Source organism: Vombatus ursinus, unplaced genomic scaffold, assembly GCF_900497805.2.
Source record: "Vombatus ursinus unplaced genomic scaffold, bare-nosed wombat genome assembly UNPS02014774.1, whole genome shotgun sequence".
NCBI classification, from domain to species: Eukaryota; Metazoa; Chordata; class Mammalia; order Diprotodontia; family Vombatidae; genus Vombatus; species Vombatus ursinus.
In genome coordinates, this window is record NW_020954552.1 from 1,491,825 (window position 1) to 1,518,903 (window position 27,079).

The following is a 27,079-nucleotide window of genomic DNA, read 5'->3' on the forward strand; positions in this document are numbered from 1 at the left end:
TTTCTCCATTGTATTAATTTAATTTTTCTTTTTTTATTATGAATTAAATGTCAACAAATATGAACATTTCAATATACGAAGAACAGAAAACAAGGATTGTATGTGAAACTATGAAATTCTGTTACATCTAATTTGTTTTTTAAAGTGTGTAGTGAATATGACAGTGACAGCACTGCTCTGTTCTGAACTTTTTTGTACTTTCTTCTGTGTCCTTGTAAAAAATTGTTTCACTGATGCTCTTTTCTTTCTTCTCTTCTTTTTGCACAGCAACTTCTTTCCCCAATTTTTTCCCTCCCCCCACCGTAGAAGGCCTCTATTATAACAAATAAGTACAGGGAGCGAAACTATTCCATGAGCTGGATGCATCTCTAGATCATCACCTCTCAGCCAAGAGGTGAGAAACATGTTCCATCTTTAGTCTTTTGAAGTCATGCTTGGTCATTGCATTGGTCACAGTTCTTAAGTCTTTCAAATTGTTTTCCTTTATGGTATTGCAGTCATTATTCTGCTTCTTCACTTCATAATGATCAACTATACTAGTCTTTTAAAGTTTCTTTGACTTTCTATGCCTTCATTTCTTTTTTTCATTTCTTATGGAGCAATAATATTCTATTAAAATTGTATGCTACATTTTGTTCATCCGTTCCCCAACTGATAGGACCCACTACATTTCCATTGTTTTACTACAACAAAATTGCTGCTATAAATATTTTTTACATATTTTCCTTTCACTTTATCTATGATCTCACTTAATTGTCTCAAATTCTAAATGCAATGATTTTGTTTGTATGTGAACTTTGCAAATTTATGTAGTCAAAATTGTCCATTTTATCTCCTGTGATCCTTTAACACTTGTGTAGTTAATAACTTTTTCTCTTTTCTTAGTTGTAAAAAAAAATCTTCTTTTCTGCTCCTTTAATTTGTTTATGATGTGACCTTTTATTCTTGTACCCATTTGGAGCTGATTGTAGTATATAGTATGAGATGTTGGTCCATACCTAATTTCTGCCAAACTGCTTTCCAGTTTCCCCAACATATTGTATCTGTTAGTGAGTCTGTACCTAGTAGTAGAATCTTTGGGCTCATTGAGCATTATGCTAACAAGTTTATTTTGTGAATATGATCTGTTCCACAGATCAACTTTTAATTTAGAAAGTTTTGATTATTACTGCTTCATAGTATACTATTTAGATCTGGTATTGCTAGGTCCCCTTCCTTTGAACTTTTTTTCCATTATTACTATGAAATTCTTGACTGTTTGCTTTCCATATGAACTTTGTTGTTGTTCTTTTTTCTTCTAATTTCATGAAATAACTTTTTGTTAGTTTGATTGGTCTGGCACTGAATCTGTAAACTAATTTTGGTAGTATTATCACTTTTATTATATTGACACGATCCAATTGTGAACATGAAATGTCTCTCCGATTGTTTAGATCTGCATTTATTTATTTATTTATTTTTTGCTTTTTTTTTTTTGGCAATTGGGGTTAAGTGACTTGCCCAGGGTTCACACAGTTAGTAAGTGTCAAGTGTTTGGTCTGAGGTCGGATTTGAACTCAGGTCCTCCTGACTTCAGCGCCGGTGCTGTATCCACTGCGCCACCTAGCTGCCCCTGCATTTATTTCTTTTAAGTGGTTTATAGTTGCATTCATATAATTTCTGTATGTGCCTTAAAAACTGGATTCCCTGATATTTTATATATTTTGTAATTATTTTTCATGTAATTGCATTTGGTATCTCTTCCTTTTGGGTTTTGTTGGTAATATATAAAGGCCAAAGAGTTTTACTGGTTTAATTTATATCCTGCTACTTCCCTAAAGATGTTGTTTCAATTTTTTTCAGTTGATTTAGTTTCTCCATGGAAACTATAACACCATTTGCATTTGTTTTGCTTTTCCCTCTAATTATTGCCTCAACTTCTTTTTCTTATGTGATTGTCATAGCAAGCATTTCTAAGACAGGATGAAATAATAGTGACAATAGATACACTTGCTTTACCCTGATCTTATTGGAAAGACCTCTAGCATTTTCCCACTGTAATTACAATTCTTGGTTTTAGGTAGATGATATTTACCAAATTAAGGAATGGCCCATTTATTTTTTATGCTTGTAGTGGTTTTTTGTTTTTGTTTTTAACATAAAGGAGTATTGTATTTTGTTAAAAGCTTTTCCTTTGCATTTATTCATCATGTGATTTTTATTGCTAATAACATATTTATTAAGTTTATAGTTTTCCTAATATAACCATTTCTGCATTCCTAGTATAAATCCAACCTAGCCATAATGAATACCCTTTTAAATATGTTGTTGTTAATTTTGTTAATATTGTATTCAATGTTTTTCCACCAATATTCATTAGGAATATGGGTCTATTCTTTACTTTACTTTATCCCTCCCTGGTTTAGGTATCAGGAACATATTTTTCTCACAGAAGGAGGATTTAGTAGAACTTATTTTTCTTTTCTATTTTTTTGGTAAATGATTTATATAATGCTTGAATTAATAGTCCTTTTAATGCTTAATATAATTTACTTTGGAAGTTTATTTTTGGCTTCTTTGACTTTTTTTCTGTGGTTGGGTTATGTAAATTCTTCTTGTTCTGTTAATATGGACATTTTACATTTGGGTAATGTTCAGCAGTTTCAGTTATGAGTTTTGTTGGTATATGTTGGGCAAAATAATTTCCAATAATGTCTCCCTTTTTCTTTTGATTTGTTGTGAATTTTCCTTTTTCTCTTTTGATGCTGGCAATCTAGTTTTCTTCTCTTATTTTCTTGTCAGATTGAGATCTGATCCTAAAGAATGATGAGTATGTATGTGTGTGTGTGTGACTGTGTGTGTGTGTGTGACTGTGTGTGTGTAAGAGAGAGAAAGAGAGAGAGAAAGAGAAAGAGACAGAGAAAGAGAGAGAGAGAAAGAGAGAGAGAGAGAGAGAAAGAGGGAGAGAGAGAGAGAGGGAGAGAGGGAGAGAGAGAGAGAACAATCCAGTCTAAGATTTCAGAAAAGATGAGGGGTAGGAACCAATTACTTCTATTATATATTACAAATAATGATCAGATTCTTTCCCTTTCTCCAATCCTTTCCATTTTGTAAAGAGTAGAGTGGGAGACAAAGAGGGAAAAATAAGGGAGTATAATGGAGGGAAACACAAAATTAACAATCATAATGGTGAACATGAATATAAAGATCCCATCCATAAAATGGAAAAAGATAGCAGAATAGATCAGAAAGCAGAAACCAATAACATTGTTTACAAGGAACACACTTGAAAATAAAGATTTACACATAACTAAAATGAGGAGCTTGAACAGAACTTATTAAAATAAGTAGGGGTAACAATTTTCATCTCAGACAAGACAACAGTAAAAATAGAGATGGTTAAAATAGGGAAACTACTTTATATTTAAAGGTACCACAGATAATTATAGATACATATATATATGTACATATATATATACTAAATGGCATAACATCTAAGTACTTGAAGGAAAAATTAATTGAATTAAAGGAAGAAATTTAAAATGGCTAGGGATGTCAATGGGCACTTTTAAGATAGTCAAATTTAACAAAAAATCTAGAAATAAAAGATCTGCATAGAAGTTTAATAAAAGTTAGATATCACAGTCCTTTGACAACTGCTAAATGGAAATAGAAAAGAATATGTGTATTCTCAGCAGTTTGTGACACCTTTATAAATATTGGCTATATGCTAGGGCATTAAACCTTAAGCAAACGCAAAAAAGCAGAACTATGAAACATATAGTTACTGACCACAACACAATAACATGTATAATCAATAAATGCAAATTAATCAATAAAATGTACCATTAAACATATAGTTACTGACCATAACACAATAAAACTTATAATCAATAAATGCAAATTAATCAATAAAAGGACCTTTGAATAAAGGATTTAAATTTAAATGAAGACTAAAATAATTTAATCATGAGGTATTGGTAGATCAAAGAACAAATCATAGAAACAATACACAATTTCATTAAAGAGAAAGACAACAATGAGACAATATTCCAATACTTTTGGAATGAAGCCAAAATTGTCCATAAGAGAAATTTTATATCTTTGAAATTTTTCATTAACGAAAGGAGTTAATTAACTGAGCATGCAACTAAAGAAAGGAAAAGTAATTATTTCAAAAATAAAAATTCTGAAAATCAGAGTTAAAATAGTAAACAATAAAACCCTTTTTGAAACCATACATAAAATTAGGTGACCCTCTCAAGTACAACTTACGGGTTCACTCTCCACCTTCTGCTTCAGTGAGGCATTGACTGACAACCATTTATAGCCCTAGGACATACTTGGGGGACAAGACTTATTCCCATCTCATTTCCCTTGAGACCTTCTCCAAGGAAAGGAGGGCACTCTTAATTCCTAACCCGGCTCCTATACATTGACCTGCTCCTGCTTGCTCTGAAGTAGGTCTCTTTAGGCCAGGTTAAACTTCTTGTATTCTCTGCATGTGTTCTTCTTCAGTGGTAGGATGGTAGCCTCTGGGATTACATACTTCATGTGTACATGGGAGAGGATTTTTGTCACTTTATTTGATATGTTATTTGTTTAGATATTTTTTTATTTTGAACTAATGAATCCTTTGATCCATGGGTAAATATATCACTGGAGACCTGGTAACATATAGCTTTGAGTGGTTGATCCACAGATTATTTTGAATGTAGGGTAGTTTTTCTGGTGTTCCTCTTATGAAAAGGGGTTTTCTGGGTGCTACATATCAATTCTAGCAAAACTTTTTGAAAATACCTCACTTGCTATGCTTATGGACGAGATGGAGAAATTCAGGCTAGCTAGTTTCAGATTGATTTAATCATAGTTGAATAGATTGACTCAAAGAGTAGTCATTAATAAATTAATGTTAACTCCTAGTAAGGTCTGTAGTGCAAGATTACAAGGAGCTGTCCTTGGCTCCATACAGTTCAATACTTTTACTGATGAATGGGATGAAGGAATACATGGTGTTCTTATCAGATTTGTAGTGAATATAAAGCCAGGAGGGGTAAGTTACACATTAGATAACAGAATGAGATCCCAAAATATTTTCAACAGTCTAGAATTGTAGTCTCTAATCTTTTTTGAGGATTATCCCTGTCACTATAAAAAAATTGAGATCATTTTTATAGGCATATATATATAAATTACATACATATGCAACCATACCAATACATTTTGTACATGATAAAATGTACAAATTAGAAAGTAGAAATAAAAAATAACAAAATTGAAAAAATAATATTTTAAAAATAATTAAAAATAAAATTTTATTTATTAATGGCACAAAATCCTCATTAAATTATCATTATGACTTTTTTTAATGAGAAAATGTGATTTCATAAGTTTCATTATTTTAGAAAAACTTTGTTGAGCACTTTGTGATACTGTGTTTTGAAGGTCTTATTTTAAGCTTAGTTTCCATCAGTACTTGATAGTCATAGCTGAACAAGATACAAGTGCATCCCATACCTAAACATTTATTGGTCCATGACACTAATTTTTCAATCCCATCCACTACATATACAAAGGTTTTTGTTGAAATTTGGTTAGTAAATTTCTATATTCCTTGATTAGTTCTTGCAAATGAAGCAGATGTTGTTTCTTATTATATTTTCAACAAATGGGTTCAAAACCTCCTTGTCTTCTTTGTTTGGAAAACTTATAAACAGGTCAAAATTATCTACATGTTGAAAGTGTGTAGATGTGAGCAGTTTTATAGATGATACACACATTTTAAAAAGTTTTATTGATGTTTTGGTTTTACATTACAAACATAGATTATTCAGAGAGATTATATGGAGAGATCTTTTGGTAACAAAGTAAAATGGTTAACTAAAACTAATAAGTGATCTTATCTGAAATGTCATTTGTGACATTTCACATTTGTAGTACTCTCCACTTCTCTATTTAAAAACAATGAGTAGAAATCTGTTATCTCCCCTTCCCACTCTATGCCTTATTGGGGGAGAAAAAAGAAAAGAAAACAAATTTCTTGCAACCAATATACATGCATAGTCAAGCAAAACAAATTCTCTCAATTACCACTATGTATGTCTATGTCTATGTCTATGTCTATCTATATCTATGTCTATATCTATATATCATTCTGCACGCTAAATCTGTCATGTCTGTGTGGTCTGAGGTTTTATCATCGGTCCTCTGGAATCATGAATGATATTGTATTGTTTAAAGTTCTCACAGTTTTCAAAATTTTTTGTTTATACATTATTGTTATCATATAAATTGTATTGGTTCTGCTAATTTCATTCTTCATCAGTTTATAAAAACCCTCAAAATTGTTCGCTTTTATGCTATTCATATTAGTGCATATTTTTCTTTTTTTAATTAATTAATTTATTTTGATTTATCAACAATCACTTCCATAAGCTTTTGAGTTTAAAATTTTTCTCCCCCTTCCTCCCCACCACCCTCCCCAAGATGGTGCACAATCTGATATAGGTTATACATATACATTCCTATTAAACATATTAGTTATGTTGTAAGTAAGAATTAGAACCAATAGGAGGAACCATAAGAAAGAGGAAACAAAACTCAACAGAAGAGATAAAAAATAGCACGTAGTAGGCTTCAATCTGCATTCAAACTCCATGGTTCTTTCTTTGTATGTGAATAGCATTTTCCATCATGACGCCTTTGGAGATGTCTTAGATCCTTGTATTGCTGGGAAGGGTTAAGTTTATCAATATTAGTCATCGCACAACGTTCTCTTGGTTCTGCTCTTAGTGCATATTTTTCTTCCAGTTCTGCTCACTTCACTCTGCATCAATTCATATAAGTCTTTCCATATCTTTTCAAACTCATCTATTTCCTCATTACTTACAACACAAAAATACCTCATCACATTCTTGTATCACAATTTGTTCAGCCCTTTTTCAACTGATGGACATCCTCTAAGTTTCCAATTTTGCTACCAAAAAAGAAAAGAGTTCCCATAAATATTTTTGTACATAAAGGACCTTTTCTTCTTTCTTTGATGTCTTTTGGGTATAAGCCTAGATGGGTCAAAGGACATACACTATTTAGTAACTTATTTGTGTATAATACCAGATTCCTTTCCAAAATTGTACTCATTTGCAGACACATTAATGTGTTCATTTTCCTGTAACTCTCTCAACATTTATTATTTTCATTTTTTTGGTCATCTTTGCCACTCTACTTTGAAGAAAAATCTCTGAATCATTTTAATTTGCATTTTTCCAATTAGTAGTGATTTGAAACATTTTTTCATATGGCTATAGATAGTCTGAGTGTTTACATTGTTTTTTGGCAACAAAAGCTTAGTTTTTGAATGTCTTGTTGATTGTGATGGATTCATGTTATCATTAGTTTATATCAGAGTGCATAATATACACTTAGGCCAAGGTTCATTGTTAATTATAGTGCATATAAATCCAAACTTCAAATAATTTTCCTGATAATTTTGAGTATTTTTGATCTGTTTTCTCAGATTTGATTAGGTCATAGTTGTTTTTTAACAATGACTAATGAAGGACTTGTTTTTTGAGCAGGAGGTATGTCAACTTTACTATTTTCTTGTTTTCTTGTGCACACATTATTACTATTATATTCAATTCAAGGTATGTTTGTAGAACTGAAAAACAATTACATGTCCCTTTGGGAAAGGTTGGTTTAGTAAGAACTATATAATATGATTTGTAAATACAATTAACTAAGGACATATAAACTGCAATACTTTGAAGGAGGAATTCATTCATTAAGTGCCTGATATGTGCCAGGCAACGTGCTAGGTGCTTTACAAATATGACCACTTTTGGTCCTCACAAGAACATTGTGAGGTAGGTGCTATTATTTACCCCATTTTACCACTAGGAAACTGGGGCAGACAGAGGTTAAGTGACTTGCCCAGAGTCACACTGCTAGTATAAGCCCAGCACTCTATCCACTGTGTCACCTAATTCCCCTTGAAAGTGAAAAGCATTACTAGTAGAAAACTAGTAGCAAAAGCATTATTGAATTCCTACTCAGGAATACTGAATTTAAAATGTGACCATCTGACATAAGGACTGAATGTGGATGAAAGTATTAGTTCATCTATTAATTAATAGTAAAGCTTAATTTATTTCTATTTTTAAATATAAATATAGAGGAATTATTGATTTACAACAATGTGTTGAATTAATAAAGTAAAAGTCAGTGGGGATAAATGTAAAGCTCTAAAATTTGGGTTAAAAATGGGTACAAGATTGAGGAAGTGTTGCTAGACAGTAATTTGTCTGGAAAAGATCTGAGATTCTGGAGGATTGAAAGCAGAGTATGAGTCAACAGTGTGACCTGTCAGTCAAAAAAGCTAATATGACCTTAGTCTCAATTGAAAGTCACAACGCCCAGAATGTGAGGGGCTATTGCTTCACTGTACCCTGTCTTGACCATCCACACCTGAAATACTGTCTTCAGTTCTGAGTGACCCATTTGGAAAGGAACATTGATAAGATGGAGATTGTTCAGGATTTTGCCATGTGAGAACAAGATGAAAGAGGTGATAATGTTTAGCCTGAAGGGTTAGAGTTGAGAGAATCATGGTAGCTCTCTTCAAGTATTTGAAGAATTGCCATTTGGAAAAGGGGTGAGACCACATAGGGCAAAACTGGGTGTAATGGGTAAATGTTTTAGAATCTGATCGAGATTAGATATAAGGAAGAACTTCCTCACAATTAGAACTACTCTAAAGTGGAATGGATTGCCTTGGGAAGGAGCAAATACTCCTTTTGAAGGCTAGGTGACCAATTGTTAGGGATATCGGAGAGGCATTCTAGCATCATTCACTCAATCTGCAAATGTTGATCCAGTTACTACTTTGTGCCAGGTACTGTGCCAGATACAAATAAAAACAAATGTGTTAGCTTAGATCCCCTCTGAGGTTCATCCTATCTAAGATTCTGGGAAATGAGAAGCACCTCAGAGTTCTCAAATAAGAGAGGCATGTGATCGGGGCTATATGTTAGCAAAATTAATCTGACAGTGGGGCACAGGATGAATTGGAGTAGGAACAGCTCTCAGTAGTGCTGAGGAGTATACTAGATTTTCTTTTATGCTGGGGCTGCCTGCAGCCAGTATAAATAAATTGGGAGAAGCAAGGCTTTCAATGATGGTTTTTGAAAACTAGGCCTTATACTGTATGTGCAGATGCTTATTGTACTTGGAGACAGAAGAGAGGAAACAGGTAGGACTTTGTTACAGCAAAGTAGCATGGCTATATGGGTCAGGTGTTCTCTCTCTGGGCTAGTTCCCTTTTTTGGGGGGGAATTCCTCTGGTCCTCAGGAACTTATCATGCTTTCAAGGAGCTTATGTTCTATAAGTGTGTGTATGTGTGTGTGTGGAACAACAATATAAACATAGATAAGTATCATTAAAGCATTTGATGAGAGATAAAACACTAAGAACTGGAGGAATCAGAGAAAGCTTCACCAAAGAGATGGTATTTCAGCTGATCCTTAGAGGAAAATAAGGATTTTGAGATTGAAACACTAAGGAATAAGTCTTTTGCTGGCCTTGAAACATAGATTTAGTGTCTTAATTATTGATATCTTTTTATATCACTTTCATTTTCAAATATTTCTTTTTCCCCAACCAGAAACCATTCTTTATAACAAAGACTAAAATGGGAAAAAATGTTTTGATACAACAAACATCAATTGAGCAAGTCAGAATATGTGATGTTCTGCACCCAAAGTCTGCAAAGAGAAGTAGGTGAATTTTCTCCTCTCTTCTCTGGGTTCAAGTTTGGTAATGATTACAAAGCATTTTGTTTTGTGTTTCATTTACTTTGCTGTAGTCATTTTGTATATTGTTTTCCTGGTTTTGGTTATTTCACTTTGGATCAGTCTTCCTAAGCTTTTCAATAGTTTTTATATTTATTGTTTTTTATGGTACATTACACTTATGGACCCCAACTCTAGGATAGTGAGTTACACACTGCAGATACTTAATAAATTCTTGGTGAATTGACCCCTTCTGAACCTCAGCTTATTGAACCTCAGTTTCCCTTTCTGTTTAATAAAGGTGTTGGACTACATGGCTTTTGAGGTCCCTTCCAGCTTTAGATCCAAGGTTTTATAATTGTATGTAGTTTCCATTTACCTATGGGCATGTCTATGTCAGAAGTTGAAAAAATTTGAAGCCATTCAGCTAATAGATGGTATGGTCCTGTGATTTCCCAGATGTGAAAAATATGGAGGCAGAATCAATGTTAATTAATTTGACATTAGCCATTTATTTATTGATCATGTGGAATGATAGAGAAGTATTGAACATGAGTGACACAGAATGCCAAGCTCAATGGAGGCCACCATGATTTGCTTTGGAAAAGCATTCCCTTTCCCAAGAGAAGGGTCAGCAGAACCATGACTTGTGAATTTCTACCTCTACCTTCATGAACATTATCCAGGGCTTGGTCTTCATGGTTGGTAAAACCTTCAGACACTACACCTTAATTTGCCATCCTTTTTTTATACTGTAGGTCAATCATATCCTTATATATATAAATATATAATCATATCCTTATATATATAAATATATAAAGAAATTCATTTTCTCTTACAAGATAATGGAAGTTCCATAAAGCTCTGTTATGCCTGTTCTCTGACATTGCTGTTATTAGTGAGTTCTACTGTGCGCGAATACGTTATGGTTGGTGTGTCTAATAGGGTCAATGTGTGGAAGTGGTCTCCAAGTCCGTTCTTGGGGGATAAAAAAGCTTATCTAGTATTTTTTTTAATGGGTACTACTCTAGTACTTAATATATTTTCCAATAAAATGGAAAAAGGAATCATAAGAAATTTATTTTATGGAAGCCTAATATATGGAAAGCACTATTCTAAATATTGGGGGAGATACAAAGATAATTAAATATGATTCCTGATCTCATGAAGCTTGCATTATCAATGTGAGAATGTGCTATACACCTAAGTATACAGTAATATATTCGTCTTGTTTCCTTGGTAGACATGGAGGACCATAGTGTAGGATAAGGATGAAAAGGTTTTTGAAAGTATTGAATACCAGGTAAAGAAGTTTGGATTTTATTTAGTAGACCATAGGGAGTCATTGAAGAGCTTTGAGCACAAAATTCATATGATCATATTTGTGCCTAAGGAAGATAGATTGGAGGGGGAACCCTCTGTAGGCAGAGAGAATAAGAGGCTGTTGCAGTAACTCAGGAGAATGGCTATGAGGAGGGCCTGTCCTTGGATAGTGGTGGTAGGAATGGACAGAACAGCATAGATTTGAAAGCTATTTTGGAGGTAGTCTTGCTCAGTGACTGGACGTGGAGGTGAGATATAAGGAATCAAAGATGATACTGAGGTCATGAGTAAGGGGTGGTGACATTGATAGAAATAGGGGAATCAGAAGATTTGGGGAAAATTTTGAATTCTGTTTGGGATACAATGAGTTTTGGCTATTTTGTGAATCCATCGTTTCAATGATGTAGATGCCTCTCTCTCAGCATAGATGACAATCCTTCTTAATAATTATAACTCATATTTGTATAGGGCTTTAAGGTTTATAAAGTGCTTTACTTACAGCAAAACTGTGACATATGTATAGTGAAAATATTATTGTAATAGAGACTTTGCTTTTGTGTACTCCCAGATCACTTCAAATGGAGGTGACCATGTGGGATCTATCAGGGACCTGCTTTTAGGAGAAGACATTCTGCATTCCCTTGCTATATGAGAGGGTATAGCCTCTTCCAATTGGCTGCTTAGCCAGAACAGGCTGCATCTTTAACACAATGAGACTGTGACCCTCTCACTCTTTCCCTCCATTGTCTAGAAAAGAGTAAAGGTACCATGAACCTAACTGGTGAGGGGGGAAGGTCTGTCTTCCCTTCTCCTCTTCCTCTTCCTCTCAGGAGGAGGAGAACTAGCCAGTTTGCACTAGCCACCTTACAGGGCTATTGTAAGAATCAAATTAGATCACATTTTCAAAGTGCTTTATTACCATAAAGTATCTGTGGCCTTGAGAAACTGGCTTGGGGGTTTTGTTTTGGTCTGTGTTCTTTTCAGTTCTAGGTGCAGGCAGTGGAATGACCATCTGACCTGCAATCAAGGTGACCTTAGCTGCTGGATTTCAGGTCAGATGCTGTGGTCAGGTAAGCCATAAAGCCCAGAGAAACCAGAGTGTCTTGGGGCTCTAATCCATTGGGGGTTTGGACTCAGAACTTGGTGGGACTATGCTATATAGAAATGGAGCTAAGTTATGGACCTAAATTCCTTCCATAAGCCTCTGTTACATTATTATCCCCATTTTACAGATGAGGAAACCAAGGTTCAGAAAAAATACACTCATGGTCACATAGCTAGTCAGTGTGAATTCTGGGATTTGAACTCAGGTTTCTTATAGCTTCATGTCCAGTGTTCTTTACTATACCATACTGCCATTATTCCTTGATAGACAGTCTTTGTAAGTTGCTGAGGCTGAAATATTAATACCTCTAGACCAAATTTTTGGGTATTAGATACTTCAAGACTGGCCCTTGATTTTTTTTTTTTTTGAGACTGGGTCTTTCTATCTTGCCCAGGCTGGAAGTGAAGTAGCCCCTTAAAGGCCTGATCCCAGTACTGAATGTAATGGAAATTTTAATCTCTTCTGTTTTTTCCAACCTGTGGTGGTATACCCTTTCTTAGGCAGCTGATGGCTCTCTACTCCTGGGGGCTCATCATATTGGCTCTAGACTCAGCATTGATGAACACTCACTTGGCTTTAGCCTCTCTGCAGATTGGAACTTTCAAACTCAAGTGATCCATAACCCCTTCGCCTCTCCCAATAGCAGGAATTATATAGTCTCATCACACCACCCCGAGCAAGGCTAGTCCTTGAAAAATAGACTCACGGTCTGTCTCCAGGGCCAACCTCAAGCTATTCAAGCTTTGGCTTCACTGATAGCCTCTGGCCAACTCACACCATGATAGAACATCAGAAGAAGACTTTAGTAGAGGATGTTGAAGTGTGATGAATGTTGTAATAATAAACAATTTACTCTCATTTTCATGGATGTTTGGGGACATTAGGGTACCATATCTAGATAAAATCAAGTTTCTTTACTTGGTAACTTTCAGAGTTACGAGGTATGAGCTCTTCAGTGGTATTCCTGCTTCTGAATTTGCACTTCAGTGGAGATCCCTTGTTAGTAAAAAAAAATATATATATATATATATGTATAATTATATAAATATGTAAATATGTGTGTGTATGTGTGTGTGTGTGTGTGGAGTTGAGGAATGTCCATGTATGTAGGTTGGGACAGTGAAGACAGTTGAATTAGACATGCTCTTGAGGATAGTAGCTTGGGAAACGGGAAGTTGAGAGGGGCAAAGTGGAAAATCCATGGAACTCTTGGCTCTGGTGGTTGGGATGTTGGTGCATGGGGTGACAGACAACTCAGTTTATGGTATTCCTTCCCCAAAGCAGTGTATTTTGGGGCAAATGGACACTGTAATGCCTGTGGGGCAGGATCTTGGGCAACAAATACATCATAGAATCATGGCATCAAAGAGTTTGAGACCTCAAAGGAACTGTATGGATCATTTAGTCCAATTCTTTAATTTCACCAAGGAGTAAACATGCCTATAGATGTTAAGTGATTTGTCTAAAGCCACACAGTAAGTGATTGACCAACCTAGGAATAGAACCCAAGTTGCCTGACTACTTCTCTAGTATTCTTTCCATTGTACCATGTTCATCATCTGTTCTTGTCCTGAATGAGCTTAAAATTTTTTAGGGAGATAAGATTTACATGCATAAACTATTTAGAGAAGCAGTTGAAACAGTAAATTAAAAATGTTAAGTGAAATATTGAAAGACAAAATGTATAGTGTGGAGAACTAATGTTCTGAGCAGCCCTTCATTCAGTCAGTGCTGACTGGAGTTATCAAGGAAGGCTTCATGAAGGGAGGTGGGATTAGAGTAGGATCTTAAGTATGAAGAGAGGACGAGAGAGGAAGGACATTTCAGATATATGAGTAGCATGGACATAATAACACTTGTAGGAGGGGAATAGTGGAGGTGCAAATCTGAGATTATTGATAGCCATCCAGATACTTTACATTCCCTAAAAAAGGTTGAAAAAAGACCCATTTGGACATTGGATATTTCATAGTCACATTGGGACCATTCTGTTGGTTCAGTTGAATAGTTGCAAAAACTATCCTCACTAGCCTCCCTTAAGCACTGCTTTGCCAATGAAGATGGAAGATGTTACGGATATAAGGCTCATTTCTGTGTGATGGAGTGGGAGGTGAGAAGACTGGAAGGTTTGAATAGGCCATTCCAGCTGAAGGCCAGAGTCATAAGCTTTGTCAGATGTTTTCAGTTGTACTTGAGATTTTCTCACCATGACCTTCCAGAATAGTCTCAGGCCTAGGGTGGCGACCCTGTCCCTAGAAGCTTCATCACTTTTCTTGTTTGACAACAGCGGCAGGGTTTCTAGATTAGAATGGGACCAAGCCCAGAATTCAGCAGTTAGTCTTTTAGAAACTAATGCAGGTGTGGAAAAAGAAGCAGAGCCTTTAGATGTTCAAAAATCAGCTCTTTCTGCTCATTGCTTGTTACTTGTTTCTTCATTCCTTTCCATAACAGAAACACAGAGAGCTCTCACTTGATGAGTGACAAACACTCTAAGTCACATATTCCACTAATACTTAATCATTCCTTTCTAGGGGTGGGGAACCTGTGGCCTTGAGGCCACATGTGGCCCTCCAGGTCCTCAAGTGCCGCCCTGAATCCAAACTTCACAGAACAAACGGGGATTCTGTGAAGTTTGGATTCAGTCAAAGGGCCGTGCTAGAGGACCTGGAGGGCCACATGCAGTCTAGAAGCTGCAGGTTCCCCACCCCTGCTTTGAACCGTATGTGATTAATAGCTCACATTTTAAAGGTGCTTTAAGGTTTGCAAAGTGCTTTACATGTGTTTTCTTGTTTGATTCCCACAATAACCCTTTGAGGTAGGTGCTGTTATTATTACGCCCCTTGCAGAAATAGGCTTAGATATGTGAAGAGATTTGTTCAAGATCACGTTAATCAGGATGTGAGACCACATCTGAGCTTAGGTCATCCTAAACCTAGCATGTGCCCCCAGCTGTCTAAATTAAAATGAGAGACAGATAGAATTCTGCATGGGGATCTTTTTAAAAGGTACTGTTATGAAAACCATGCCCATATCAACAAGAACTAATACTGTGGCAACTAACCAAAGTGGCTTTTTTTTTTCATTAAAAGTAGAATAATTTTTCAGAACTACTGGAAACGTCAAAGCAGATTTGGCTTCAGTCTCACGGCATTTCACACTATTGAGAATATTGCTACCATTAACAAAAACATTTCTATAATTTCTTCAGTATTGCTCCTGGTGATGAGGGATGTAAAACTGCAGCACACTTTTATGTTTTGAATATTATTATTACATGCTTCTGCCTTTACATGTCAAAAATAACCTTTGTTTTAGTTAAAAAGCTGAATTGATTTTTTTTTTCAGCTAAGCATGTATCAGACTCTGATGATTTATGTTCCATTAAGGATCTCATAGCACTTTTCACAAGACTTAAGAGTTTTTTGGTCAATTATGTGTACAGGTATTATATAGTAGAAATACATATGTATATTATATGTATGTATAGTATGTGTGTGTTTCTTTGACTTCAGTTGGTTATATATATATGTATATATGTATATGTGTATGTATATATGCATACATACATATAAATATTATGGAAGTGTTTCTTTGGCTTCATTTGGTTGAATATGTATATAAATATATAGTTTATGAATATACATACACACACATATATGTACATGTTTATAGTGTATGTGTTTCTTTGGCTTCAGTTGGTTATTATATATGTGTATATATATCTATGTGTGCATGTATATGTATACATACATACAAACAAATATTATAGAAGTGTTTCTTTGGCTTCATTTGGCTAGATATGTATATAAATATAGTTTATGTATATACATATCCACATGCACATATATGTACATAAATATAGCATATGTGTGTTTCTTTGGCTTCAGTTGGTTAGAGTGGAATCAGAGTCATTTGCTTTGCTTTTCTCCATAGTCATGTTTGCAATTTTTCTTCCTCCAAGACTGTAAGCTCCATAAGGTCAGAGACTATATTTTATTTAAACATTGTGTATCCCTATCATGTGCATGCAGGAAGTGCTTAATCAATGTTTGTTTAAGGAAAGACAGACCATACCCTTGACAGGCTAGCTTACAGCATGCCTTTGTTTACAAGGTAGGGTGCACAAAAGGGTGTGGATAGATTGGTAAATCCATCATCATAGCTGGGCTAGCCAAACTGAAGTCATCAGTTCACCTCTGGCTCTGGTCTAGACCTCAGAGCTCACTTTTTGTTTGGAGAATGTCGAGAGCTGACTGAAATGTAAGGTGATACAAATGTTATGTAATACCTATGGGGATACTCCTTGTAAAATAGATTGATGGTTATAGAGACAAACAGTATTGGTACTAAGTCTGGGTTAATTTAAGGTAAAGGAGTAGCAATCATTTCTAGGTGTATTTTAGTGAACTATGGTTGTGGGAAAGACGTGGAGTCAGAAGACCCGGGGTTTGAACCCTCCTTATCACTTTGTGACTATGAGAAAATTATTGAACATCTTAAAATCATAGTGTTCTCATCTGTAAAATGTAAATAATAATATTTGCACTAGCCATCATGCAAGGATGTTGTGAAAATCCAATTCGATCATATTTGCAAAGTGCTTTGTTACCATGAAGTGCCCTAGAAATGTGAGTTCTTATATGACTGATCAACTGAGCACCATTGCTGCTTCTCATTGTAGCTTCTCAGTGAAGAATGTCTGAAATCTGTTATGTAAACAGATGTTAGTACAAGTGCTGTATTTACATAGTGGCCAGCTATATTGGTCAGCCTCATTTAGTCCACTTATGAGATAATGCCTTAATTATATCCAGGACATGACTTCCTCTACTAATACCTTGTGCCGATGCCTTATCAGGGTGTGCAGGTGATCTTGCTTCTCAGCAGCTATGTTAGCAGAGCACAAACTTTGGCTTTGAGTATGGGATGAGTGAAGGACTTTTATGTTTAATCCAGGCTAGGGAAGTCAGAGAAAATTATTATAAGCATGGTTTCAGGGAGATGTATTTTTTGGTGGACACAACCCTGGAAGACTCTTTACTAAGTCAGAAAAGGGATTGTCAACATATTGGGGGAAGGAATGGCTAAATTGTAAATCCTTGACACACTCAAGTTGTGAGTGACTCAATAATAATATATGTTCTTGAAACAGTCCTTTTGGGACTCTGTATTTACTTTGTATATCTCTGCATTTACTTATTTGTATGCATAGTGTTTTCTCCCATGGGTTCTCTTGCATGGTATCTCTTCTTTAGTTGCTAGCCACTTGACTAATCATCCCTCCTATAGACCTATTTACTTGGTCCTTAGCACAGTTTCATACCTTTAGTAGGTACTCAATAAACGTCTTTTGAATTAAATTCAGTGAGCTTCTTCTTCTTCGTGTTCTTCTTCTTCTTCGTGTTCTTCTTCTTCTTCTTCTTCTCCTCATCCTTCTCCCTCCTCCCTCCCTTCCTCTTTTTCCTCCTCCACCTTGTCTTCTTTTTCCTCCTCATCCTGTTTGGCAAATTATGTTTGTTTTGGGTAGATGGTACACCAACACCCAATATTCCTGGGTTGAGATGAGACTTGCTTTTTCCCATGCCTTGCTGCTACTCTTTGAATACTATTCTTAATGTGTTAGGGAAAGTTTTTCTTGTTCAATGTGTTCTTTTTAAAAGGAGTATTGCTTTCTTCAGTGGATTTAAAAATTCTGACTTTGTCCAAAGTATTTTCAGTAGGAATCCCTGATGTTATATGAGTTTTTCAATGAGAAAAGGTGCTGACAGACAAAAATATTGATTTTTACATAACTTTTCAGAACTATACACATTCCTATTTAAGTAAGCTCAATTTTGAATAGCTTTAGTCTGAATTTCTTTATAAGTCATTAATTGTCCTCAATGGTGGGAACATTGAGTCAGTAATTTTCAGTAATGAACCCTATAATGGTTCTTATCTACACATATTCATGACATCATTGATTTTTGAGCTGGAAAGGACCTCAGATGTCCTCTAGTGCAACCTCCCACCCATTTTGCTGATGATCAGATAAAGTTAAGTGACTTCAATAGGTAATGGGTAGGAAGTGGAAGAGCCAATATTCAAACCAAGGTCTTCAGGCTACAGATTTATCCAAATTTCTTTAGCCCTAGAACTAGATAGGTGACACAGTGAATAGAGTGCTAGGCCTAGAGTCAGGAAGACCTGAGTTCAAATCTGACCTGAGATACTTACTAGCTGTGTGACACTGGGTAAGTCACTTAAATTCTGTTTGCCTCAGTTTCCTCAGTTGTAAAATGAGGATAATAATAGTACCTATCTCTTAGGGTTATTATGATGCTCAAGTGAGATAACATTTGTAAAAGAATTAGTACAGTGCCTGGAACATAGTAGGAATTTAATAAATCCTTCCTTCATTACTTCCTTCCCCCCTCCCTCTGCACCATGCTGCCTCTATTCACTTGCCACTGAAAATATTTTTGTTATAGCTGAATATACCATAAAATGTTTGACCCAAACTAATTTTGTGGTCTTCATGTTGATGCAACCTGTTCTACTCTGTGCACATGTATGTCTAAGTAGGAACTTGGCGATGCCTCCTTGGGAGAACTTGATTGATGGTTCATCTGTAACATATTGTATTTTTAAAATATACATTTTGTATAGACTTATATGTACCTGTTGTCTCCTTTGATAAAAGGTGAATTCCTTGAAGGTAGGGATTGTTTCATTGTTGTCTTTGTTTATCTAGTACCTGGCAAACAGCATGTGTCTAACAAATGCCTGTTGATTGACTGAGTAGTCATGAAGCTATATTTCTTCTGGCCAGTTAGCAGACTTAACCCATGAATTTACTTGAGCTGAGATTTTAGTGGCTGTAGGGTAGTGGTGTCAAGCTCAAAAAGAAATGGGGATTGCTAAACATACATAAAGATCCCTATGGGTACATATTAACTTAGAAAACCACATATTAACATTATCTATGCTTTATTGTATTTTAATTTATTTTGTTAATATTTCCCAATTACAATTTAATCTGGTTTAGACCACATTGGGAATGTTTCTGGGGATGTTGCTGGTTGTGTGATAGCTCTGCTGAAAGGTATTTAAACAGAAAAGTATGAGCTAGTAGGCCAAAATGATGACATTTTGTACCTGTGGGTGGTCGAAATTTTGAGAGAGAGCCAGTTCCAGTTTGCCTTTATTGCACAGACAGCTGTAAGTTAGTGTCTTTGTAAGAAAAGGAACTCCTGGCTCTTGACATAACCATGGTGGACACTTCAACCAATGTGAAGTATGGGCTGCTGTCAAAGGATACTCTAATGGAGAAAAGCAAAATCTTTTCCAATGTAGTGAGTCTCAACTACAATCATACTAGCTTCTGGGAGCTGCTATGTTTTTATGATCAACAATGAGTTACCTCCAGAAAGAAAATATGAAATACCTGAAATTTACCCATAACATTTTGATAGTTGAGTTTTTAATAAACATTTGCTGACCACAATGAATTCTAATATACTCTGACAAATGACTTGATACTGCTTTTCCTTTTAAAGATTTAAAATTTTTATTGATATCTTTTGCTTTTATATCAAAAATTTTTTTCTGAACAAATCCTTCCTTTCTCCTAATCCACAACCCATCTCTTGAAAAAAAATCAAAAAGAAAGAGAAGAAAATAAAGAAAGCAGCTGAGCAAAGTCAATATTACTTTCCATAAGGAGATCCATGTGTGCTCTTGTGCAATAAAGCCATAGTTGTAATCAGTCCATAAAGTTTGAAAAGCATCCTTCTGGATGAAAATCATTTTAAGGAAGTCAATCCAAGAACCTGCCTCTATATTTATTACTATGTGTAACATGCTCCAGTCATTTCAGCATATTCATTTTTTTCCACTAGTGTTCTGACCAAAATGCTCATGATATTAACTATGGTTAAAATGACAGACTCTAAGGTACTGCAAAGAGATACCATATTAAATATAATTTTAGCAGTTCCACATTTTAAACAATATGCATATATCATATTACCCCTTTAATAGATGCAACTTAAGATTTAGGCTGCTTTTACACTTCTTTCCTCTATAGTTTAACAAGATTGCTATAGTTGGAGGTCAAACGTCTTTTGCCTATCAGATTATAGAGTGCTTATAATTTTAATACTGTCAAATTAGAATACTAGAAAAGGAACCTTGAGATTACTGCTATTAACTAGATTTTGCTATATGGTCCATGCTATTTTATACACACATATATATGTATATATATATATGCACACACATACATATACACACATACACATATATACACATACATACACATACACATACACATATATACACATACACATACATACACATGCACACATATATACATATGTATGTGTATATGTGTATGGGTATATATACTAATGTTACTTCATTAAAAATTTTTTTTGGAGATTGTTACTGCTGAGCACTAATATTACTTCATTTAATTTTTTTTTTTTGAGATCATGTCTCCCTATTACACCCAGCCTGGATGTGCAGTGACCACTCAGGTACCTGATCCCACTACTGTTGGCATGGAAGCTTGGACTTGTTCCATTTCTGACATGGACTGATTTGCCCCTCCTTAGGCAGCCTGGTGGCCCCTCGTTTTGAGGGGCTCACCGTATTGGTGCCATACCTAGTATGGATTGATCAGCTTCTATCACTGCATCTCAGATCTCCTGAGCTCAAGACATCTGCCAGCTTCAGCCTCCTCAGTAGCAGGGATTACAGGCTTGGCGTGATGTTGCATTACTGAATATACTCCTTCATGGAAAAAGCTTCTTGGATGAAATTATTGTGGGATCCTTCTAGTGAAATTGCAACAACTTGATATAGTCAAAAAGAGGAGAGGGAATGATTTATCCTTTATCTCCACCTCAATTTTAAAGTGTAAAGCTTTTAATTTTTCATCTCTTTTTAGGTGTTATGTATACTGGTCTCTACATCTGCATACATCCTTTTGGCCAATGAACAGTCAAAGATATTTTCAAATAATATGTATAATTTACTTAGTTCAGCTGAGAAAGAGACAACTATCAGAAATGGCAATAAAAGTCACGTAATGAAATAAGAATACTAGAAAATCCAAGGATTTTAGTGTGGCCCATTATTCATTCAATTCCTGGCAGCCTTTATGATTACAAATCACTTGATTGACTAACTAGACATTTTCCAAGTGAATTATGAATCAGGTTCATTTTTCCTGGTTGATGGTTGGTACATGCTGTAACTCTCCCACTTTGTGATATATCAAATTCTTGTAACAGTAATAAGAGATATAATCAACTCTTTATTTCAGGACAAATAAATTGCCTTTTCAAAAATGAAATGTGGTTGCTAACATTTTAACGGCACAATGTAATTCCCGCCTGCTCTTCTCAGGGTGGAATCCATAGTCATGACGTAGCTTTTGAGATTTTTTTACTGTGGAGAAGGATTTTCTGTTTGACACAGAACTCCTATTGACATGAGTTCTATAGGAGGCTTAGGCAGTCACTACAGCCTCGGTTGCTTAAGAAGTCCCATTTTCTTCCCTCTGTAGTTAGTTATGGGAATGGAGGTTGGGGGTGGTGTAGATCTTGCCATTCTGATGTAGTCCTTTGAAACGAACTAGACTTTTCATTGAATACAGACTGCCCAGTAAGGTCATGATGTCCTCATCTGAAAAATGCTGAGCATTCTAACAGTCTTTAATAGGTAAGGTCTCTGTTGGCCGAATCTCTAATTCTTCTGTATGTGAAATTCAACCCAGGGGGTAAATTCTGCTTTCAAACACATTTAGTTTCCATTTGCTTTAATAGGAATTTTTCACATATAACCTACCCTGGCAATAAGCGGCAGATTTTTTTTTTTGCACACTATTGAAATTGCTTCTATCTTATCCATTCAAGCAAAAGAGAAATAATGGGTGCTTAATACTGTAATATTAAAAATTTGGGAATTTGGCTCCCAATTCACTGACTATGTTAGTGAAAATGGTTCCTTCACTGGATTGCTTAATGCACAGAAAATGTAGGGTCACTCCTCTCTGCCAGAGCTATTGTGGGGTCTTTCTACTAAAAAAGCAACTTGGAAGCATATGGCAAAGAAAAACTAATTCCATGATCCCTTGAAGGTAAAATATATCAATGTAATGAGAGGGCTGCCTATGTGAGGACCACAAAATTGGGTCATTGTACTTTTTCCCTCTCATAGCACATTAGAAAGTAGAATAATTAGCATTTTAGCATCCCAGAGCAGTTTTACTTAGGTCTTTGGTTTGCTTCTATAAATCAAAACATAATCATAAATAGACCTTAAATTGTTTATTAATGAGTTTCATCATCTGAAAAAAGAGGTATATTTAAACAAAAGATTCTACTAAGCACAAGCCACACTGTTAATTTAATTATAACTGCCTATACACTAGGCGTAATTATACAAACACAAATATAGGCACCTTCTAGAAGCTTTGATACTTTGTTCCAGTATTCTCTCTTCCTCTCACCCCACCCCCCCCTTTAAAAAAGTATCTAAAGTCCTTGAATTTACCCCTTGGCCACCTTGAAATCTCATTTCTAATCCCCTAACACCCTTAATTATGTGCTCAGTAGTTCAAATTGTTATTAAACAGCTTTTATGGGATTATAATTTTTATTCCTGATTAGGCAATGAATATATATTATCAACTATTACATTCATTTAAAAATTGTGATTAAAGGTTTAATCCCCCAAAGATGTTTATGACAATATAAGCTGCCCTGGTATAATTGGAATTAGGGAATTAGAAACTTGATTTGAGCAGTGGCCAAAGGATAAATACATTTATAAATAAAGATATTACTTTAAAGTTTTTGTAACTTTGGTTCTCTGGGATGACCATAGACCTCAAACTGGGCCTCCTAATACTATTTATAGGCTGGCCATTTGGTGGGTCTTGACATCATATGATTATTGTACACTCAGAATAGATATATTTGTGTGCATTCATGTGTATATACATTCATATATGAACTGGTCACTTCTGTATGTATCTTTAGTAAATATATATATATATATATCCATATACAATTTGTTTAGTTCAGATAAAAAAGAGACGACTATAGCAAATGGCAATAAAAGTCACACCGTGAAAGAAGAGTAAGAATGAATAGTTAGCTACATTTGGTATATTCTGATTAACATAAATAGCCAACAATTTTTTGCATGCACACTTTAAAATTTCTCTCTATTTTCTTCTTCTTCCAAATCCTATGAGTAATTTTTATCATAACATATAAAAATATATGTGCATAAAATATGTGTATTTAAAAACATATGTGTACAATTTGTGCAATTCAGGTCAAATCTCCTTTTCCTCAGTTTTTTTTTTTTGCAAGAATTAGCTGGATAATAGCCTCAAGGGTTTATTCTATTCTATTATGCCTGTGTAGACACAGATTAAAAGTTGGGCAATCAAAGTCATAAGTGAGTTGGAGGCATCACTTAGAGCCTTGTCAGGCATACTAAATAAGGTAACAGATCATACACACATCCCATATGTATGTATGTATGTAAAGATAATATAGGGTGTATAATATGTATGTGTGAATGTATGTGTGTATACACAGGTATAAATACAGTTTCCCCTATAGAATATAAGCTTTTTGAAGGCAGGGACTGCTTAATTTTCATCTTTGTATCCCCAGTACCTAGTCTAATGCTAGAACTGAGTTCAAATCCAGCTTTAGATGATTACTAGTTACATGACTCTAGGCAAGTCACATAACCTCTGTCTGCCTAAGGTTCATCATCCACCAAATATAATAGCTCCTATCTCCCAGGGTTGTTGTGAAGATAAAATTAGGTAACATTTATAAAACAAAACTTAAAGTGATATGTGTGTGTGTGTGTGTGTGTCTTCACTGCTTTGAAGCCAGCATCTTAGGGTGCACAATTGGGTTTTTGTTTTTTTTTTTGTTTTTTTGCTCTGTATATTTTCCAGGGATAGCTCGGTGACACAGTAGATAGAGTGTTGGGCCTGGGGTCAGGAAGATATCTTCCTGAGTTCAAATCTGGCCTCAGACACTTACTAGCTGTGTGACCCTGGGCAAGTCATCTAACCCTGTTTGCCTCAGTTTCCTCTTCTGAAAAATGAGCTGGAGAAGGAAACTGGAAACCACTTCAGTATCTTTGCCAAGAAAATCCCAAATAGGGTCACAAAGAGTTGGACACGATTGAAATGACTCAACAACAACAGCATTTTTCTGTGGTCCTGTGAAAAGAACTAGTCATAGGATTTGGTTGTGAAGGAGAAGAAAAATGGAGGCAAATTTAAAGGACGCATACTTCAGGACAAAAACTGGACTGTGGTTGCCATTTATATTGATTGGACTAAGTGAATAGTGGAAAAAGCTTCCCTCTACTGTGGGAGAGAGAATGAATGGCTTGTTAGCTTCTCTGCAAAAATGTATATTGGAAAGACAGTTGAGAAAAGGGGGTAGACTTCACGGAGGTGGCATGAAATTTATGAGGAAAGGGATAAGGAAGAGTTTCCTGGTATTTCTCTTTCTAGATAAGTGTGTTGCAGATATGTAGAATAAATTAAATCTGCCAAAAGGGATGTGTAATCTATACTCTAACTGTTGACTTAATCCTCCTTCAAGTTCCTAATAGACAGGACAGCTTTGCATTTCTGAAAGATCATTCAACAAATCTCACATGCCTAAGTGTTAATTTCTTAATTCATTGCTTATATATGTATTTATGTGTGCCCTTCTAGGTTCATTTTTCTAATGAAAACCACAGGGGCAGTGTCTACACTGGCAAGATGAAGTAGAGAAACAAGCAATCTGGTGAGTTCAATTATTATAGATAAACAAATAGATTAACAAAGTATCTATAATATAGACAAACAAGTCAATTCAGGTCAAACTGCACTTCCTCAGTTCTTTTTGCAAGGATTATCTGGATTATCCCCTCGAGTGTCTAGTTCATCCTGCCTGTATAGACACAGTGTAAAAGTTGGGCAACTGGAGAAATCACATAGCCTCAGCTCTCTTGCTTGACATACAAAATAAGCTAATAATATATCCCTGCACTAGATTGCCCCACTGTTGATAGCACACAACATGCATTGCCTTAGTCTAGGGGTGGAGAACCTATGGCCTCGAGGCCACCTGTGGCCCTCTAGGACCTTGGGTGCACGCCTTTTTACTGAGTCCAAGTTTTACGGAACAAAAAGTGTTTTATTAAGGGGATTTGTTCTGTGAAGTTTGGATTCAGTCAAAGGGCAGCACTTGAGGACCTAGAGTGTCCCAATTTCTTTACCTGTTTTCTAGGAGTGGTGAGGGGATATGATGAGATTTTGTTTTGTTTAATTCTGGGGAAGGACTACCTTATTTACAGAATGGTTAAAGAGTAATGAATGGTGAAAAAGAGAAATTCTGGTAAGAATCAGTCATTCATTGTTTGAAGTCCGAGTAGAACATGAGAAATTTCATTTAAATGAAGGTGATGAAATAAAATGCAGTAGCACTATATATTAAATTTTTTGGGGGGAGGGGATCTAGACCTCCATTACTAGAATGGAGAGATTCTATTGTAGAACCTCCCTCCACTGATGCAGGCTGATAATTCATCTGCAGTGTTCATTCTTAGGGAGTTGCCTAGCACACTAAGAGATTAAGTGACTTGCACATGACAGTTCATTTACAATATAGTGTAGTGGATCGGTTACTGTACCTGAAGTCAGGAAGACCCAGGTTCAAATCTCCCCTCAGCACTGCCTAGTTGGGTGATTCTGGGTAAGTCCCTCAACATCTCTATGCCTCATTTTCCACATCTGTAAAATTAGACTCTGTGGCCTCCAAAGGCTTTAAAGTTCTAGATTTTTGATCCTATGAGCATGTGTTAGATATATGAACTAAACCCCAGTCTCACTGATTCCAAAGTTGGCTTTGAATCTCTTAATGTCATGTCTCCTCTCTGACTTACTATATTGAATTATGTTTAGATGTAATGGTTTAAGGCCTTTCATCTTCCTTACTCACAGTTGTTAATGTTAACACTCTCTTTTCCTCCAAGATTTACTTTGTATATGCTTTTTACTTACTTATTAATGTACATGTTGCATCTCCCTTCCCTCCTCAGCTCTGACAATGATGTGAGCCCGTCATGAGCTAATACCTGATGCCTTTGCAGCTTGGTAGAAACTGTGGGAGCCTGTGATCTTTTGAAAATCCAGGGTTATCTTTTCTCTATGCCATGATGAGGCATATTATACATAATAACAGTCATATTGTGCCTGTGTGTAAACTAACAAATGCCTATTGGGACAGGCAAAATTGAACTTTTTTTTTTTTTAGTTTAGTCATGTCAGCATGTCTGACTCTTTGTGACCCCATTTATGGTTTTATTGGCAAAGATACTGGAGTGGTTTGCCATTTCCTTCTCTAGCTTATTTTTACAAATGAGGAAACTGAGGCAAACAGGGTTAAAATGACTTTCCCAGGGTCAGACAGCTAGTAAGTATCTGAGGTTAAATTTGAACTTAGGAAGATGAGTCTTCCTGACTGCAGACACAGAATTCTGTCCATTGTGCCACCTAGCTGCCTCAAGATTGAAGTACCAGAACAGAATGGTTACATTTCCCTAAGATCAGGCCACAAAACTAAATTTCTAGGGCCAGTAGGTCACTATTGTCCCCTCTTTTCCCATGGATAAGGGCAAAGAGTACATATTATTTTTCAGTGCACCAGGCAAATTGCCCAATTACCCTTTATTATGGGAACCTTTAATAGCAACAAAACATGATAATTGCATTAATTGTAATAACATTCCAAAAATATGGTCTTTACTATATTCTTCTTCAATGAAACAATTCACTTTGCTATCATTTGCTTTCTCTTGACT

General features: G+C 35.5%; 1 long non-coding RNA gene across 4 annotated transcripts in view; it reads left to right on the forward strand.

Moving 5' to 3' along the window:
* The first annotated feature begins 271 nt into the window (after positions 1 to 271).
* The window catches only part of LOC114044675, a 50,233-nt gene continuing 23,425 nt past the window's right edge, over positions 272 to 27,079 (forward strand). For all 4 annotated transcript variants that reach the window (XR_003569271.1, XR_003569274.1, XR_003569272.1 and 1 more), the window contains exons 1-2: positions 272 to 394; positions 24,948 to 25,020. This is a non-coding gene — a long non-coding RNA (uncharacterized LOC114044675). The remainder of the gene's footprint in view (positions 395 to 24,947; positions 25,021 to 27,079) is intronic.